This window comes from Pinus tabuliformis, chromosome 2_1, assembly GCF_031772625.1.
Source record: "Pinus tabuliformis cultivar Carrire ecotype Pingquan chromosome 2_1, CPIR1, whole genome shotgun sequence".
Lineage (NCBI taxonomy): Eukaryota > Viridiplantae > Streptophyta > Pinopsida > Pinales > Pinaceae > Pinus > Pinus tabuliformis.
In genome coordinates this window covers 896,795,825-896,817,717 of record NC_142299.1, presented here as the reverse complement: position 1 = coordinate 896,817,717, position 21,893 = coordinate 896,795,825, and positions in this window count along the sequence as shown.

Genomic DNA, 21,893 nt, shown 5'->3' with positions numbered 1-21,893 from the left:
TCAAAATTGTCTTAAGACATGATGGTTGCCAAGTGTTTGACAAAATGCCTCAATGGTTGTATATTGTCTGCTTACAAATTGTTTGTCATAATGCGTCAATGGTTATAGCTATTTACATTTATGAATTGTCTATCAAAAATGCCTAAGTGAAATTAGGATTTGTAACCAAGATGTTTCTAGAATGTCTTAATGAATATCCGTGATAATCTCATTGAGTTAAAAATTCATGCTGATAAAGTCAAATTTGGGTAAGTGAATTTTTGTAATGTCAGATGACATATGAATTCATAATTATTGGATATCACTCCTATCGAATCTGAATTCTCCTAAATCAAATCAAATCATTCACTCTTGAACACATTTAATTGCAACAGGAGTAACAATTAGCTTGTTGGAAATTGTGGCTCGTAAAGTTTGATATTTATTCATCCCACTAACTACTCATTCTTTTAAATATATTTTTTTAAGCTTGAGGATCAAGTGATGGTTTCCGTTTGGTAGTTTGGCTTTGGGGTTTGAGTGAGACGTTAGCTTTGGGCTTGTCTTGGGATTTGGAAACAAAAACAAACAAACAAAAATATCACATTTTGAGTCTTAGTGTTCAATATTTCTCTATAATATTGATGGTTGGTAAGGTGGGACCTTACATATGGTATCAGAGCTAGCTACAACACCAGGACCTAATGGGCCAACGTGCTTGCTTATAGGTTAATGATGTATGAATATTGATTTTGCATGCATGCTAAATTATTGTGTATGTTGACTTGGAAGCATATTGGTTGCATAAGGGATATAATAATTGTTATGTCATTTAGAAACTCGTGAAAGAAAAAAATGCTTTCTTATATTCCTTTATATTTTTGTTAAGAAAAATTATTGGAAATACCTTAAAGGACTTAAATACATGTTGGGAAAGGATGAGCTTGAGAAGTTGGGGTTAATTTGGATATTTTTTATTCAGATCATCCACATTATTACGAGCATCTTGTCGACGTTTCGAATCCCAAAGGGGGTTTAACCCAAGCATGTGAATGGCTTGATTTCCAATGGGTGAGTGAGATATTTGGAGTGCATGCATGGTTGCATATATGTTTAATGCATCATTATCAATGTGATATGGACCTACTAGCCATCTTTACTAGCTGAAATTGTATCTACCAAGAAATTATTTTGCCTAATCGAAACTATAGTATGATGACCTTGGTGTGTATGCTTTGGGAATGTGTAACAAGTGTAAAGCTGAGATTCAATTAACGTGATGATAGAGTTCATCATGTTAATTTTGACTCTTTTCTTATCTACATTAATGGAAACTTAACAAAAGCGACCTTGAAGGATGTCACTTTTAACTGTGAATGTAGATTCACAATTAATGTATGTGCATTAATTTGATGTGTTAAAACATGATTTGGGAATACATTCTTAACGATCGAGAATGGAATTCCTATGATTTCCTTGACACAATTTTGTGTAGTTTGGGTTGACATTATGCATCAAATAACTTGAAATCACTCAAATATCGGGTTGTGGTATGACCTTCCTAATAAACAAAAGGCTTAAATGACTGCTGCATGTAGGGTTGTGGAAGCCATTTTAAGGAACACTTGAAGGTTATGTTTTCATTAAGTTATGTATGGGTGTGGAATCCATACTATCTTATATCTATGAGCTAATGTATGGGTGTGGAATCCATACTATCATATATCTATCAGGTAAGTTATGGGTGTGGAATTCATACTAACATATATCTATGAGCTAAATAATTCTTTTGGCTAGAATGAACAAATTATTTTGTTGAAATATCATAGACATGATTAAGGAGGATTGATTATGAGTAATTAAAGTTAAATGGATAGAGGTTCGTAACATGAATTTGTTTGAGATTTAAATCCATTATTTTCATATTATTACAAATGAAGATACCAATATTGGTATAGTGAACACCATTAGGTGGTTTAGGATGTTTGGAATAATTGATTTTGATATATGTAGTCAAGTGTGAACTAGGTATCTATCCTCTAGTATTGTAATTCTTTTGTATGTGTTGGATTTAAGTAGAATTAAATTGATTTTCAAATTCTTGAAATGTAGAAAAAGATTATTGTGATAATTTGATGAAATATCTTTTCTATTGGCTTAAGATAAACTAGATCTAGGAAACCCATTTAATAGTCACCTTAATGATTTTATCAATTGCATATTGGTTTAATTATATCTAAACTAAATTAGTTAGAGAAATTATGAGGATTGAACTCATGAACTACTCTAAACTATTGTTAGTTAGGCGATCGAGTCAAAATTCATATTGTTTATGAACTTGACAAACTTCTTTCTTGAAATTTGACTAACTTGTAAATTGTTAAGAGAATAAAATGTTTATAAGATAAACATGTTTCGTGGTGAGAACTTTGTTTTATTTGAACTTAAAGGAAAAAGGTATGTGATTAATGAAAACCTTATTTAAGTTCTTGTTTTACAAGAATATGTGTTTGTGTCATTTTTTTAGGGAGAAATTGAAGGAGAGTGAGATCACATTTTGATGCTTTGGAATTGTTGCATGATTTAAAAACCTAAGATGATTGTATTGTATGTGGAATGGAAGAGATTATTGGAATTAGTAATTTGTGCTTGGATGTATAGTTGTATGAGTAGTTATTAGTCCTAAAAAAGGTTATAATCTTTTGAGAGGGTGGTAATTCTCCTTAAAAAAAAAAAGGCTCGACTTTAGGCTAGAAATTCCCTTGTGATAGTCTAAATCTTATTTAAATTCAACAAGATTCTTCATGTGTTTAAGAAATGTATGGTTTTCATAGCTTGTTTTTGCATATGTATTAATAGTAAGGAATAAGACCCAAAACCAAATGAATTGATTAATTAATGAATAGAAATCATGAGTGATTTTATAGTTGGAAAATAAATTGACTTACAGTTATCAAGGTAGATTCAACCGTATTTGCATAATTACGGGAGTTGTTCTTGATTACAAGCTGCTTTCAAAAAAAATCCTTAATTTGGTTTCAGAATGAAGATATTCTAATATAATCATTCATAATTGATTCTCAAGTAAGAGAAGTGAATAATAATGAATATTATGGGAACTAAAGGAATGGTCTATAATACATAAGTGGGTCAATGAGGATTGTATGGAACCTTAGCTTGTTAGTAAAAAAAAAAAGAAAAAGAAAAATGGCATATTGAACCTCAAATTGTGATTTTTCCTAAAGAGTAAACATTTAGTAAAAGCTATAGGTAGATCCTAAATATTTTGATTGCAAGGATGTATTATGGAGTGGAAAGGGGAAACTTGGATTGAGAAGACATAAATCAAGTGGGATGTAAGAGTGGATCTTATATATGACATCATGTTTTATTGTGTAGTTTCATTGGCAATTGCATGTGGATGATTTTATGCTTCTTGTATGCAAATTTGATTGTGAGATGGGATGGACCATCATGTTGTGTATACAACCAATGTATGAGCTATTTATAGCTTGGAAAGCTCAACATACTATAAAACCAAGAAGATGACACATGTATGATTCATGCAGACTATGAGAAAGAAAAACATGTAGAATATCAAAATATTTTAGATAACTTAAGTAGACGTCATATCAATTACATAAAATAGTATTTGGATATGGTACTATAAATTCTATGTCTGGTTTTGATATAGAAATCTTTGGCATTTTATATCAAATATGGCATGGATATATTTTCTACCTCATTAAGAATGGTATGTTTTGGTTTTCATGGAGTTGCTTCCAATTTAGCAAACATTAAAGTATGGATTGGCATGAAGAAAAATAAATTAAATAAATATACTTAATATTAACACCTTATTGATAAGAGAATCGAAAAGAACTAAGTATCTTATGACTGTAGGAAAAACTTCGGGGCAAGTTTAGCCCAAGAGGGTGAGTATGTAGTGCTCCTTCTTGGTGAGATAACTTTGATGACACTTGGAGATGATGATTTTGATGTAGTGATATAAAGATTATGCATGTTAGACTTATGTATATTCTTGTATGCTATAGACTTGGTTTAGGTCACACGCTTGCTACATGCTTATGATAAAGAATGACGTTGGTAAGACTGATTTTGGTTAAGTGCATATCATCAATGTTTTCTCTTTCGGTATCCTAGTTTGGACATAGGTGTATGACATGGATGGTGATCCAATATTGAGACACATAGATCCGTGGGTGATCATGGTTATGTGGAACATATGGTTAATTATGATTTATGGATGATACATGATTTGTATGATTATATATGCTTAATCTTGTACTAAGCAAGATGTGGCAGGGGGCCTAGTTATTTGCAAGCAGGGATGCTCAAATTATAAATGATTGTAGAAGTCATGTGGAAGTAATGATACATGATCTGTATGATTATATATGCTCAATCTTGTACTAAGTAGGATGTGGCATGGGACGTGATTATTTTCCAACAAGGATGTTCAAATTATAAATGATTGTGGAAGTCATTTATTCAAAACCAAAATGACTATGGAAATCATGCACAATTCTTGGTCTTGGAACAAGACCTTACCAACAGACCATTAGGTGGGTATGAGCTCACAATCAGTACCTGAAGGTGAAGCGCGAAGTTTCAAAGCAGAGTAGATGAGAAACCATGGAAATTAGGGCGTGGAGTCCTAAAGCCATGAAAGATAAAGAGGAGTCTTGGATCTATAATAAAAGGATTAGGGTGCAGAGTCCTGAATATTTAAATGATCAAGATGTGGAATCTTGGATCATTGGGGTAGATCAGGGCGCAGAGTCCTCAATCTACTAAGGCATGAAGATGCATGTGATAGCCATGTGGAATCCCTATTCTCCGGAAGAAAAATACCACTCATGGGCAACTCGGGGACGATTTTCCTTAATAAAATCACATTTCTGACAATTCTGGAGTGAATTTCTAAAAATAGAAAGTCATGTCTATCGTCTCAAGTATGACTTTCCAAAAATAGTAATTCACCTTGCATAAATTGGTAATTAAGTGTAGTTGAAGGAAAACCACTTATCATTAATCAATCCTAATAGTTCAATCTCGACTTAATCCTCAATATTATTATTATTATTATTTATGAAACTATGATATTATTATTAAAAATGGAATTATAAGTCATCTTCATCTCCTTAATCAATTCACACTTCTCTCCTCGATGATTCTCATGGCTCTATGTAACTCTCTCTCTCTCTTAATAATACATTACACTCTCTTTTATGCACTCATCAAAGAATGACATATTCATCTTACACTCATTAAAGACATGTCATAAAAGATTCCTCTTATGCTCTCTTTAATGCATATGTTACACTCCCCTTAACTAAGGCATGCATACCTCTTGTTAATGGCATGAGTTACACTCCTCTAAATGGAATACAAGGCATGCATATTACTCCTCCTATATATGTGTCTCATGTATTCTTACTTGGGAGGAAGGTGCATTGTGATACCAGGAGTTGGAGAGATTTAAAAAAAGAAAAAAGAAAAAAAATATTATGAGAGGGAGATACTTGGAGAGTAGCCAATTGCTTTCGAAATGAATTTGAAATTCCTAAACTAAATTATTAAGTAACTCTACCTGGTGGAGCTGACCATGAGAAGTACTGGGAGGAAGTGAAACTTATCTTCCTCATCTTTCCTTGTATATCTCTCTACTAATATATTTTGGTACTACTTGTGAGCTTATACAACTCAAGGGTTCCAGGGGGAGAAGTTCTTCCTGGATATGGTTGGGAGGAAAATCGGATGGTTCAAATGAGTTGGTTAAAGAATCAGAGATGGATCATATTCTCAACTATTGGAGTTGAATATCTTATCAGGTATAATTTTAATTATTCTAAAATTGTAGTATAGCATTAGCATAAAAGAAAAAGTAGAAATTTAAATTGTTGTAAGCATCTAATTTTGGTTTAAGCTTATGTTATCTAAAATCTTATTGGCTAGTTGAAAATGAAGACTAAGAGCAGTCTATATGTATGGATGTTTAGATCTCAAGATTGGAATTATTATTGGTGTAGTTTATGGTACTAACCTTGGTATTGTAGCATTTGAGAAAGGAAAGTCAAATATTGCTAAATGTAATTATAATGAAGAATCACGAAAGAGGTTGGGTAAGAGTTTCATGACTATGGTTTTGTGTTGTTTTAATTGAAATAGATAATTAGATGCATTTTAGAAAAGATTTCAGGTTATGTTTGCAAAGTGTTTGACAAAATCCCTGATTGAGTAATGATATCAATTTACTTATGCATGAATAAGTGCTAACTTGCAGCTTGCAAGAGAAGTAAGAAAATGGGCATGCACCCAAAATATACCTGGAGGAATTGCAAAATCAACTCTTAAAAGAAAATGCAAAAATAATGGCAATTAAAATATGGTTTGGAAGATCAAAGGCTTGAGGTAAGTTTGAGGTAAATTTCAGTTATGGCTTATGTTTGCTATTCTTATCAATATTTCAATGTTTTGTGATTCAAATTTTTGGTATAGTACTATTAGAATTTTGACAGAAAGCCTTAATGGTTGTAGCATTCATGGTTGCCATGTGTTTGCCAAATTGTAGCAATGGCTGCAATAAATTTGTCAAATTATGTCAAAGGAATTAGCTTGCAGTTGTAAAATGTTTCAAGAACTCATATGGTGGATTTAGAAATGTGTGAATTGAATTAACATATCTTAGTAGCATAGCTCTCAGTTGTCTTTCCTCATGTAGAGTTGTAGATGAAAGTTTGTATTCCATGTGTTTGACAAAAGTGGTAAATGAGACATTAAGGATCTAAATTTTGTTGTGTTAAATAATCGCATCCCTGGAAGTTTTGGATATGATTCAGCGCAACATCCGGGGGTATCCGTGCCAAATGGTCCTGTAACCCCTTTTGATTCTAAAAAACCACTTTTCATATTCCAGATCGTAAATCTGGGTGATTTTGCAAATTACTGTTGCCAACTATGTGTATGTTCTCGAGTTTTTGGTGAAGGATTAAGATGATTTAATTTATGTTTTAATATGCCAATACTTGAAGTTTTAATTTATGAATTTTATGAGTTAAATAGGTTGAGTAATAATCTTATATTCATGTTGCTAATTGTTGTCAAAATTGTCTTAAGAGATGATGGCCGCCAAGTGTTTGACAAAATGCCTCAATGATTGTATATTGTATGCTTGCAAATTGTTTGTCATAATACTTCAATGGTTGTAGCTATTTACATTTATGAATTGTCTATCAAAAATGCCTAAGCGAAATTAGGGTTTGTAACCAAGACGTTTTTGGAATGTCTTAATGAATATGCGTGATAATCCCATTGAGTTAAAAATTCATGCTAGTAAAGACAAATTTGGGTAAGTGAATTGTTGTAATGTCAGATTACATATGAATTCATAATTATTGGTTACCACTCCTATAGAAGTTGAATTCTCCTTTTAAGTAAAGAATTCATAAGCATGTTATTTAAAATAAAATTAATCAGTCACTCTTGAACACATTTAATTGCAACAGAAGTAACAATTAACTTGTTGGAAATTGTGGCTCGTAAAGTTTGATATTTATTCATCCCACTAACGACTCTTTATTTTAAATATGATTTTTGAGCTTGAGGATCAAGTGATGGTTTCCGTTTGGTAGTTTGGCTTTGGGGTTTGAGTGAGACATTAGCTTTGGGCTTGTCTCAGGATTTGGAAAAAAAAAAAAAAAATAGATATATATATATATATAGATAACGCATTTTGAGTCTTAGTGTTCAATATTTCTCTATAATACTAATGGTTGGTAAGGTGGGACCTTAACATGTACAACATTTTATTACTCAAATTAAAATAGTTTTTTTTTATTATTAATATATTTTTAAGTATATGTCAATATTAATTGATATTAAAATATAACTCTCAGTTGTCTTTCCTCATGTAGAGTTATAGATGAAAGTTTGCATTCCATGTGTTTGACAAAAGTGGTAAATGAGACTTTAAGGATCTAAATTTTGTTGTGTTAAAGAATCACATCCCTGAGAGTTTTGGACATGATTCATCCCAACATCAGGGGTATCCGTGCCATATGAGCATGTAGCCCCCCATTTGATTCCAAAAAAACCACTTTTCAAAATCTAGATTGTAAATCTGGGCGATTTTTCAAATTACTGCTGCCAATTGTGTGTGTTTGTTCTCCAGTTTTTGGTGAAGGATTAAGATGGTATAATTTCAGTTTTAATATGCCAATATTTGAAGTTTTAATTTATGAATTTTATTAGTTAAATAGGTTGAGTAATAATATCATATTCATGTTGCTAATTGTTGTCAAAATTGTCTTAAGAGATGATGGCCGCCAAGTGTTTGAAAAAATGCCTCAATGATTGTATATTGTATGCTTGCAAATTGTTTGTCATAATGCTTCAATGGTTGTAGCTATTTACATTTATGAATTGTCTATCAAAAATGCCTAAGTGAAATTATGATTTGTAACCAAGATGCTTCTGGAATGCCTTAATGAATATGCGTGATAATTCCATTGAGTTAAAAATTCATGCTAATAAATTCAAATTTGGGTAAGTGAATTGTTATAATGTCAGATTACATATGAATTCATAATTATTGGATATCACTCCTATAGAAGTTGAATTCTCCTTTTAAGTAAAGAATTCATAAGCATGTTATTTAAAATAAAATAAAATCAGTCACTCTTGAACACATTTAATTCCAACAGAAGTAACAATTAACTTGTTGGAAATTGTGTCTCGTAAAGTTTGATATTTATTCATCCCACTAACGACTCTTTATTTTAAATATGATTTTTGAGCTTGATGATCAAGTGATGGTTTCCGTTTGGTAGTATGGCTTTGGAGTTTGAGTGAGACGTTGGCTTTGGGCTTATCTTGGGATTTGGAAATATATATATATATATCACATTTGAGTCTTAATGTTCAATATTTCTCTATAATACTAATGGTTGGTAAGGTGGGACCTTAACATGTACAACATTTTATGACTCAAATTAAATGGTTTTAATTATTATTAATATATTTTTAAGTGTATGTCAATATTAACTGATATTAAAATATAGCTCTCGGTTGTATTTCCTCACATAGAGTTGTAGATGAAAGTTTGTATTCCGTGTGTTTGACAAAAGTGGTAAATGAGACATTAAGGATCTAAATTTTGTTGTGTTAAAGAATCACATCCCTGGTCGTTTTGGATATGATGCAGCCCAACATCTGGGGGTATCCGTGCCATATGGCCCTGTAACCCCCCATTTGATTCCAAAAACCACTTTTCAGAATCCATGTCGTAAATCTGGGTGATTTTGCAAATTACTGCTGCCAATTGTGTGTCTTTGTTGTCGAGTTTTTGGTGAAGGATTAAGATGATTTAATTTTTGTTTTAATATGCGAATATTTGGAGTTTTAATTTATGAATTTTATGAATTAAATAGGTTGAGTAATAATCTTATATTCATGTTGCTAATTGTTGTCAAAATTGTCTTAAGAGATGATGGCCGCCAAGTGTTTGACAAAATGCCTCAATGGTTGTATATTGTATGCTTGCAAATTGTTTCTCATAATACTTCAATGGTTGTAGCTATTTACATTTATGATTTGTCTGTCAAAAATGCCTAAGTGAAATTAGGATTTGTAACAAAGATGTTTCTCGAATGTCTTAATGAATATGTGTGATAATCCCATTGAGTTAAAAATTCATGATGATAAATTCAAATTTGGGTAAGTGAATTGTTGTAATGTCAGATTACATATTAATTCATAATTATTGGATACCACTCTTATAGAAGCTGAATTCTCCTTTAAAGTAAAGAATCCATAAGCATGTTATTTAAAATAAACTAAAATCAGTCACTCTTGAACACATTTAATTGCAACAGAAGTAACATTTAACTTGTTGGAAATTGTGGCTCGTAAAGTTTGATATTTATTCATCCCACTAACAACTCTTTCTTTATGAGTGATTGGAGACTTCCACAATGAATCATATTGTTAGGGATTTCCCGACTAACATTGTGTAATGAGTGTAATATGTCCAACGTTTCAAATGGTGGCTCCATCCAACCACATATATGATTTTTGAGCTTGAGGATCAAGTGATGGTTTCCATTTGGTAGTTTGGCTTTGGGGTTTAAGTGAGACGTTGGCTTTGGGCTTGTCTTGGGATTTGGAAAAAAAATAATATTGCATTTTGAGTCTTAGTGTTCAATATTTCTTTATAATATTGATGGTTGGGAAGGTGAGGCCTTAACATGTACAACATTTTATGACTCAAATTAAAATGGTTTTTTTATTATGAATGTATTTTTAAGTATATGTCAATATTAATTGATATTAAAATATTTTATTTAAACAATTTTTTTCTATATATAGATATATACGAAGTTCATGTGGACATAAATTAGTTAACATAGATCTTCAAATACTTTATTTAAATATTTTTTGAAAAGTATAAGATTTTAACATCTTACTCATACATTTTTTTACTTCTAATTAATTTAGAACATATTCAATTTTTTATTATAATGAACATTTTTTTTTCTATTTAGAACATAATTATAAATTTTTATTTTTATTTTAAAGGGGAACGGACAGACTTACACCACCCCCTTCATACTGGGTTGTAGAATGAGCCTCTAGGCTCAATAACCAATGAATGTAACAATTTAATAAATAGATAAAAAAATATTACTTTGTTATTGTGCCGAGAGGCACTCTAAAGCTCAGTATGGGTGTAGATACGTAAAAACGTAAACGTGAATGTAATGTTTAGCATTTAACATTTATAACTTAATGTCAGCCCTGTTTAAAAATCAATCTAATTATTGTTATGTATAAACGCTATAAATTTAAAATATAAAGAGTTTTACGAACACTCAAAGGGAGGTATGGTAAATAAATAAAAATATAAATAAACAAGAGGTATGGTATATATATATATATATATATATATATATTCTCTAGAGATATGGTAAATAAATAAAAATATATCAAATAGGATTAGAAATCAACATCTAATTATATACTATTCTAGATCCATCTTAACTCTGGATCTATTAAGCGCTGAGAGGGATCAAGTCTCTCGAGGTGCAAACCTATTTTTTGAGTGCAAAACTTGAGGAAAGGTTTGCACCTCGAGAGATTTGATCCCTCTCGGTGCTTAATAGATTTAGAGTTAAGATGGATCTAGGCTGGTTCCAGTGGTGCAAAGTCACACAAAATTTGTTGAATATCTAAGTAATATGATCATTTTTCATTTTATTTTAAGATGAATTAGTTACCTTAGTATATTAAGAAAATATAGAGTATTAATAAGTAAAATGATGAAAAATGATGAAATAAAAATTTTCAATGGAAAGAACCATGTAACAATTTTGATTAATAGAAATCATGAATAATAAGAATGTAATCAATTACAAATAGTTTACATTGTGATCAATCTCAATCTATCTTCTTCTGCTTTTCTTATAGCTACGCCTGATACTTTTGCCATCTTTTCATATCGGTCATATGAAAAGGGAGGTTGAAATCGTAGATCGTTCAAATCTTTAACTCGAGATATTGTAGTAAACATCATACCCTGTCTCTCTTGCTTCCCAATATTAATAGTAGCTTTCTGCAATGTCAATCCTTGTGACTTATGGATTGTTAAGCCCCAAGCAAGTTTCAAAGGAAGTTGTTTTATGTTACCTTTTTCAATATGTGTAATAGGAACTGTTTGAGGGAATGAATCATCCCATGGAACTCCCACATAATTATCAAATCGTACTAAAACATATGTAGGTGGTTTTGGAGGTAAAATTCCAGGGTTATACACAATTTTTTCTATAACTCCAAGAGCACCATTAACGAGTCCTACATTATTCCATATGTTTGATGTAAGCATGACCCGAGCTCCAACTGAAATAAGTAACTCAAGTTCCATGTCTTCCTCATATTCTTCCATGGATTTGTTGTCTTTTCCTCTTCTCGCAACACTATTTGCAATGAGGCCGTTCAAGTTTTGTAAACAACGCTTATTATGATTTTTTACATCATCATTTGTTGCAAACAAATGTATTTCCTTATCAAAAGACTCTTTTGTGGAAGAATCCAAGGAACTATTTGTATGAGCCATGAGTAACTTCCAATCTTCCATATTTGGATTTGCATCTCTAACATTCATCAACAAATTACGAAAACATTTTTGCTCATTGCTCTGTCCATCTTGTCGAAACATAGTGTCAAGGAATAAATTCCATAATTCTTTTGCGAGACCTTCAAATTCATATACAGGTTTATCTATAACAAGTGGTAACTGTCCCAAATCACCAACCAATATAATTGACCTCCCACCAAAAAAAGTGTTAGCATTTTCTAGGAAAGCTTGGCGAAGACTAGAGTCAATGTTTGTTAGCAAATTTCTTCCAATGAAACTCATTTCATCTATTAGGATATATTTGACATGCTTCAATTCATCTTGCAAGGTCATTAAATGTGGTCCTCGAAGACGTGTTACCTCTTTGATTGGGATTTGAAGTGCAAAATGAATTGTTGTTCCAGATATGTTAAAAGTTGCAACCCCTGTAGGAGCTAAAAGAAGCAGTGGGCTCTTCTCGGGAAGAGCCTCAATCTCAAGGGCCTTTTTAATAGCTCCAATCAAATAAGACTTTCTTGTACCTGCAGTTCCTTGGATTATCATAAGTAAAGGATCAACCCCTGATCTATAATGGTCAAGGATAATATCAAATGCTATTCTTTGTTTAACTCCCAAACATTCAAAGGAATAAGACTTCGAATGTTGGTTAGTATGAATCATATTCGACTTTTTATTTTGAGATATGAAATGAATAGCACAATTAGAAGTTTCCTCATCCACAAAATTTTCACTCTAGTTATGCATAACATCACGATCCTTATGTCCAAGCATCTCAATCTCATTATAATTTATAAATTTATTCTTATATAATCCACAAATGATCTCCCACTCATTTTGCCTAGAATCTGTAGGTGGATTTGGAACTTCTTCTTCATCAAATTCAACTATTTGAACTGGAGGTAATGGATTACGATCAACATACCATGGATTGTATCGAAAGTTTTCCCAGTTATGCACTATTTCATCACTTGTGACCTATATCTCTACGGAGATCACGAAAGGTCTTTTATAATATCAACTTCGACCAACAAAATTCTACAAACTTGTCATCTTCATGATTAGGAATCGAATTATAACGAGGAAACACTTGTACAATAGCTGCATTCTTTCGTTCTCTCCATTTATCCCCACGTCGACGTTTGTCGTATGACTAGGATTTTGCCACATCTATCAATGGAAGGTGCTCAATATGGGTAGCTCGTTTAGTATATGCATCAATAAGAGAATTATCATTGTCAGTGTATCAACACACACTTGTTTGAAAACCTTCAAATGAACATTCAGAACCACAAATTGACGACTACATTCAGAAAGAGGAAGCTCTAAAAGCAAATGACATGTCTCCTGTGCACCTATATCTCTGTCAACAATGGATTCACATAACAAACTCCTATATGCACATGTTGCTGGTTCATTTGGATTTTGAATAGAGGAAACACACATCAACATATCATGAAATGTTTTTGATCCTTTTTCAGACTTTGCAGCATATTTTTCTATGTAATTAATGACCACACACTTTGAAAGAACAGGTTGCCAATCTATATTAGCCCTCCACATCATTAATGTTTCACGATTATGTGTATTCAATCTATCATCATTTCTTCTTGGTTCATACTTTTTTTCTCCATTCTCATCAACATAAAGTTTTGAATGATCGCATAAATCCCATGGTGCCTTATATCGACACACCAATCTTCTTGCCTTCTTGTGTAGGCAAGATTTCTCATTGCAAGTGATGTGACGCTCAACACAATTCAGAAGTTCTTCATAATCAATCATAGGATCATATTGAAATATTTGTTGTGTGTCCTTTAAGCAAGGGTGGTCATCAACATTGAGCCTAACCTGAATATTTCTTTGATGTCGATCACGTGGATTCATTACATGTACACATCTATCAAAATATTCTTTAGCAAGCCTAACCTGTGTAGGATCATCCCAATTCAAAGTGTCCATGTTAGGAGCATTTTTTAACCATAGAAATCCATGCACGTGTGGAGATCCATGATGTTGCCATTCATAGCGACACCAAAAATTTGTAGCTTGATGAAAACGCTCAAAAATTTCATCTCAGAACATTGTATCCCTTAAATGCATATATTGTGCTACAATATGAGGATTATCAATGAAATTTTGACGTCTCCATTTCCTTGCTTCCCCTGGATCTACAAGACTTTTACGGGCATTAATTTATGCAAATATGGCCATTGCATATCTGTTGCACTTAATGTGAAGAATATTGTTGGACATCTAATCTGTTGAATCAAGTCAAATAGATCAGCATAACATTTGCTCCAATATGAACGTGTACCTCTTAGTACAGTTCCAAATCGCATTAACCTTTCTACAAGTCGTGATTCTAGAAGATTTTGTAGATGCTCTCGTAACTCCTCCATTGTTGTCAGTAGATCTATCATATTCTTCTTTACAAAAACTGCAGAAGAAGCTTGAGCACGATGTCTCATAATGATATTAAGTAAGAAGTATCTAAAGCATGGGTCCTTCCAAACCTATTGTAGTGATATATAAGAAGATGTTTTGCATACTCGTGAAGATGGACATTTCTCCTTCATGGTTGCAACCAATCTGCCTCACCTGTTGGGAACAATGTTGGAAATGCCATGTCAAATAATCCTTCGGTGTTATACTCATTGATTGGTGATGAGCCAATTCTAGGCCAATTAAGAACTTCAGGAAATCCACCATTCGTGTCATGTTCCTCTACATTAGGGTTATTTTCCCAAGCTCGAATAAGTTCAATCTCTCATGGTAGATTCAGAAGCTTTGTTGCAAAAGAAGATGTATTTAAGCCTTCTAATACATCATCAATCCCAGATGTTCCCTCCAACACTGCAAATTCAGTGTCATTGTCTATCTTTGGTAAAGTAACAAAATTAATCATATTTGATACATTTGTTGCAATTTCAGGTAACTCATCCAGAGCATTATAATCAACTTGAACATCGCGATAATATGGATCATTTTTAATCTTATATAATAATGCATCCAATACTCTTTGTTTTCTAACTGTAAAATCATAACTTGATCCTTGTTGACCTTTTTTCTGCACAACAATCATTAAATCTAATTCTTGAATATGTCGAGGTAATGTGTGGGCAACATCTTTAATTTATTGTGGGAAAATAATGGTGTGTCCTCTATATTTGCATTGTCCACCTATTAAATGAATAACTTGCAAAATTGGACTTGCATGTGCTATTAACATCTCTTCAACTTGTGTGGGCACTTTAAGGAATTGAGGTTGCTCTCCTGGATCCATATGATTCTCAAATGAAAATCTATGATGGTTTCCCTCTCTTCGGCATCACATACATATTTGACTTGTATTTGTATTGAACACTTGAATTCCATCATATGGCTCCTCACACACATGACAAATTTTAACATCATCCAATCAATCAATACTATCACGAAATATTGATATCTTCAAATGTATCAGATGTATCATGCATTTGAATTTCTTCAGGTGGCTCTATGTCCATATTTATTGCATCATTTTTTTTCACTTAGAGCTACTCTTCTTTTCTTCACAGGAATTTCTCTCTTTGCATCATTTTTATTCATCAGAGATAGACTTATTTTTCTCACTGAGTTTTCTTTTTCGTCAAGTTCCAAATTTTGTTTTCCTTGTTCTTAATGTTGCTCAGTTATCATCTACTGTTCCTTTGTTTCTCGACATACCCTTTGTCGTGCAGAATTTTGATTTTTTTGTTCTTGATGTTGTGCATTTGTCATATGTTGTGTCTTTCTTTGTTGATACGCTCTTTGTCGTTCAACATTTTTTTGTCTTTGTATTTGTTGTTGTGCAATTGTCACTTGTTGTGACATTCTTTGTCGATATGCTCTTTGTCGTTCAACATTTTTTTGTCCATATTCCTTTAGTTGGTCAAGTGGCACCTTCACCAATTGTATTTCTCATCGCGCTCTTTGTTCTCCAATATTATGTTTTGTCCCATTTTCCATTATGCCCATATATAACAAAATTAAATGCAATCCATTGATATATATTCAAATCATAGCAATCCAATAGTATTCACTGAAATCAATGCAAACAATTAATTCGTTCACGCTTAAACTAATGCATCCAATAATATACACTGAAATCAATGTAAATAGTTAATTAAAACATGATTTAACTAATGCCTATAATAGTATTCATTGAAATCAATGCAATCAATTAATTCAATCGCACTTAAACTAATACAATCCAATAGTATTCACTAAAATCAATGCAATGAATTAATTTTCCAAAAACAACAACAAATACATATTGTGAGAAAAATTCTTTCTATAATTATCATAGAAAAAAATACAAATACCTATATATATAATATAAGTATAAATAAATATAATATGAATATACTTATTTCAAAAAAAAACAAACAAACAAACCACTTTATAACTTTGAATTTTAAAATGGAAAATTTAAATTTATTTGAAAAAAAATTAACTAAAACTAATTCAAATTTTAAAATTTAAAATATAATTATTTGCTATATTATATATTATTATAATATATAATATAATCAACTCTTTAAGAAAAGAATTTATAATTATGTCGCTTTTAAATTTATTCAAAAAAAATTAACTAAAAACTAATTCAAATTTTAAAACTATAAATATAACTATTTATTATATTATATATTATTATAATATATAATATAATAAACTCTTTATGAAATATACTCAACTCTTAAATAATCGTAGTAAATTATATTCAATTACAATAATAAAGGGTGATCAATGAACGATTATTAATTGGATATAGTATGAATATACATTTATATCCATAAAGTATTAATAAGTAAAATATACTCAACTCTTAAATCTATTTTCAATCTCTCAACTCTTCTCTTTTCTTAGGAAAAAAACGTAATTTTCATTAAATAAGTTTAAGAAAATTACATGTTGCAAACCAGCGTGTATGAAATGCTTTCACTACTAAAGAAAACAGTGTAAGACCATAAAAAATTTACATAACACGCTGATCAAACAAATAAACAGAGGTTGCAGAAGCCATAAAGTCCAAAAATCAGTCCATCTCATAAACTAGAAACTGCAAAAAGCAAAAAAGAATGATCCTCATGATCATTCTAAGAGGTTTTCCTCCCCTTCTATGAAAGGGCGATGAAAAAACTGGAAGAAAGCCCCTTCCCTGTACTCCTGAATCAACTAGTGACCTCTAATCAACTGTGCAGCCTCTTTGGATAGAAGATCAACGACTTCATTCCTTTCCCTGTATATATGAGAGCAGACAAAAACTCAAACTGAGATTTTAAAGATAAAGCATCCTCCAGTAAGTCCCTGAGTGTGTGCAAGTGACAGAGATAAACCCCATTTATCCAATTTATGATAAGCTGTGAGTCCCCGAAAATCTGAATCCTATGGCAATTTTGTTCCCGGGCGAAAAAGAGGAGGTGTCTAAGGTTGTTTAACTCTGCAAAGTTGTTTGTGCCTCTCCCTAAACCCACTTTAATTTTGAAACAAATAGAGTCATTTATATGAAGGACTACCCCCCCCCCCCAAAACATCCTTCTACTTGCACCGAGCCATCGAAATAAGCCCAAGGAAAGCTTTTGTCTATAACTTCAGGACTGATGACCCTAATACTTTGCCGAACCAGTTCCTCAGGAATCAAGTTGTAAATAGCCAGCATGTGATTACAAGAGATAGCCCATTGAATTGGCAACTCCAGAAAAATCAAGTGATTTCTAAACAGCCAAATACCCCAGCAAACAATGAGGGGCAGATTTCTGACTTTCTGGGAGGCTGTAGCCAACCACCACCGATGTCAGACATCATTTACGTTTTAGCCTTCCCATTGATTATCAATATTGAGAGTTGTTGTAATGAAATACCAAACCTCAGTCGAAACCGGGCAATGTAGAAATAGGTGATCCGTATCCTCAGCTTCCGCTTTACAAAGATAGCAGCGGGAGGGATCCTGAACCATACGCTTGCTCAACTTTGCTTAAGTAGGAAATTTATTAGTGAGGATGCACCACATGAAGAGCCGAGACTTGTGGGGGGATTTCAATTTCCATAAATGATGCCACCACCAACAACCCTCGCCCAAGACCCGAGCCTCCATGATCGCAACGAAGCCTTCTTTTGGGGTGTACCTACCAGATGGGGCCTTTGCCCAAATGAACTCATCTACCCTATCATAAATTTTGATGTTGGCTTCCTCCAAAGCCCCCACAAAATCAAACGAGACCCTGCTCCATCTTTCCTCTAAACCCAAGTTCTCGAAATCCAACCATTGCATCCTCGGCCAATCAGGACGACCCACTACCGAAATGTGAGCTAACTGAGTGAATCCTATCGCTAACAAGTCCTGGCGCATTTCCCTTGGAAGGATATGCGCATTCCCACTACTAGCCCAAGCATCCGTGCCAATTCTATCCTCACCCCACCGCCAATCCTCCAGGCCAATCCATTCTTGATAATGCTAAAGGATTGAGCTATGGCTTTTCATATGATCGAGGCACCTAGAATATTTTGACAGGGGCTCCTAATCTATTCAATGCCAGATAGGGGGTAGATGTACTTGTTGTAAATCACCTCCTTCTAGAGGTTGTCTGAGTTTATAATTTGCCACCCCATCTTTGCCCCCAGAGCTTTTGCAAAATCTTGGGGTTCCTTCAGTCCCCACCCACCCCACTTTTTTGGTTTTGCAATTTTGTCCCAGCTGACCCATGCAAAGGTGCACCCCAAATTTTGTCCCCTCCAAAGGAAACGACAACAAATCTGTTGAATCTTGCGAATAATTCCTTTTGGGATCTAGGCTAGGGACATCCAATATACTGGGATAGCCTCCAGCACAGTTTTAATCAGAGTGAGCCTACCCGCTCTTGAGAGCCATCTTTGTTGCTAGATGTTGATGCGAATTTCAATTTTTTCTACCAGCCACGACCAATCAGCAATACGGTATCCATTCGGCTTCAACCTGAATCCTAAATACTTGAGACCAGAATCCAGCTCCTGCCTGACGAAAGAAAAATGTTGGGCAACAAATCTTTGCTCATTTTGCAAACATGAATTGAATATGATGGTAGATTTGTCATAATTCGGCTCCATACCTGTCACTTTACAAAACAAAGATAGGATGGTCTTGAAACAAGAGGAATCACGGTATGAGCCATTTAAGAAAATAAGTACATCATCTACAAACAAAAGATGTGAGAGGACAATCCTGTCTGTGATCGAGACCCCTCCCAGATCTCCAGCTGAGCGAGCATTTTTTAACAACCTACTTAAACCTTCCATTATTAGAAGAAAAAGCAAAGGGGAAAGAGGGAAGCCCTGTCTTATCCCTCTTTCAGCATGGAAGAACCCCGATGCCTCCCCATTAATTAGGACACTAAACAAAACTGAGGTGAAACAACACATAATCCAATTGATAAAAGTATGAGGGAAACCAATGTGAGTAAGAATGAGCTGAATGTAGGACCAACTCACCCAATCAAATGCTTTGGACAGGTCAATCTTGAGGATAACAACCTTTTTGGAAAGGGATTTGATCAAGTGAAGGCCTTCTTGAACAGTAACTATGGCTTCATGGATCTGCTAGTGTCGGAGGAAGGAAAATTGTTCCTTTGAAATCATCCTGGATAGAATAGGCTTAATACGAAGAGCTATGATTTTTGAAATGATCTTGTAGACACAATTGCAGAGGGATATGGGCCTAAAATCATCAAAAGTTAGGGGCTTGTCAACCTTTGGGATGAGGGCCAGGAAAGTTGAGTTGAAACCTTCAAACATCCTTCCTGAAGTTCTGCACTCCTCAATGGCCAACAGAAGGTCTTGTCCGATGAGGTCAAAGAAGAAAATGTAGAATTCCATGGGCCAACCATCCAGCCCCGGGATCTTATCCTTGTTGAAGCATTTCAAAGCAGCTTCCAATTCCCCCATTGAAACCGGCAAGTTTAAAGCCTCCACTTCATCCTCCTCAACAAAACTAGGCATGACCTCTGCAACACGGAGAATCTCAATGATGGAGGTCCCCCTCGGAGCCTTGTAAATGTTAGATAAATGTCAAATTCCCATGTCAGCAAGTTGAATGAAAGAATTGGCCTCCCTACCCGAATGATCCTTTAGCTCCCAGATCGTATTAATAGATTTTCTACCTCTGGAAAACTACTGGAAAAATTTTGTGTTCTCGTCACTCGCCTTTAACCATAGCACTCTGCTTTTCAAACACCAAGATTCCTCCTTTTGACGCAACAGCCTGATCTTCTCTCTCACCAATTTTATTAATTGGTCCTTTTCTTCCAGAGATGCATAGTTAGTCAGCCATGAATCTTCTAACTGTTTGAAGATCCCTTCAATCCCTTTTAACTCCTCTCCATCATTTTCCTGCTTTGACATAGCCCACCTAATTGTTTGCACTTTTAAGTGGGCTAGGTTGTTTGCTATAACCACCACCGGTGAGGGACCAATATCCATGCTGCAGTGAATCCAATTATTCCTGACGATATCATGGAAATCAACCTCATCCAACCAAGTTGCATTGAATTTGAATGACGAGCTTGGTTTGACATTATAATCCTCAATTTCTAAGAAAATCGGGGAATGATCAGAGTAGCCCCCCGAACCCACCCATTGTTGAATTCGGTCTAAACGGGTCAGCAGGGGAGCCTTGATTAGGAATCGATCCAACCTTCTAGCCAATGCATCCACCCTCGTCCTGCGATTCCTCCATGTCGGCAAGATTCGTGCCATGTCAATGTTAATCAGGTTGTGATCATCCAATAGACCTTCAAAGAAACCTGTTAAACTTTCTATCTGTGCTCTGTGCCCCCAAGATTCTACTAGCCCAAGAGAGAAATTGAGGTCACCACCAATAATTAGATTCTCATCTTTCATAAAATCAGTTTGGAGTAGGTTCTCCCAATAAATCTCCCTATTTTGACGAGGCCCATAGATATTTATGATCCGCATAGGGATATTAAGAACAAAATAGGAGATGTCCACCCCCAAAAAACCTTCTCCACCCCAAGCATTTGCTACCTTTATCGTTCTCATGTTAAAACCCATTGCACAACCCCCCGATCTCCCTCTTACATCCAGAAAAAAGAAATCCCAATCCAGCAGGAACTTCTTGAGGACTTTGTTGATAAGGTACCCATCACCTAGGGTTTCTTGCAGAAAAAGGACATCCAATCTCTCCGACAAGCACAATCTATGAAGCGCCAATTTCTTGTCCAAGATGGCCACGCCCCTATAATTAAAGGATATGCACTTCATGGGACAACCTTTGCAGGGCTCCCCTTTGCTCTAAGGACCTGATCTATAGGAGACTGAATATCGGAAGCAACTTTAATGCTATCCCTTTTAATAGCTTTTGACAAGTGGGATTGTCTACCCCGGGGGCCTTTGCAGGTAAGGATGGATGAGGATCCTCATCCAAGCTGAAAGAGTGCAGGGAGGGGGGTAATGAATGCAGGTTATACCCATGAGAAGCGCTAGAGGCCGAGGTTTCCCTGGAATCCAGAGAGTGAACCTCCTGTTCACAGGCGATAGGAGTACAAAGGGAGGGCGAAGGAGCAGAAGCCATAAGACAGATCAAGGGACTTAGCTTGTTGACCTCTAAAACGAGACCCGACAAACACACAGATGATGAAGCAACAGAAAACTTACAATCGTTTGTAAACAGAGGAGGGGGAGGAGAAGTACCCGAAAAAAGGTTGAATCTTTGGAGCATGCTTTGGTGATTGGTGCAGTAGAGGTCCAG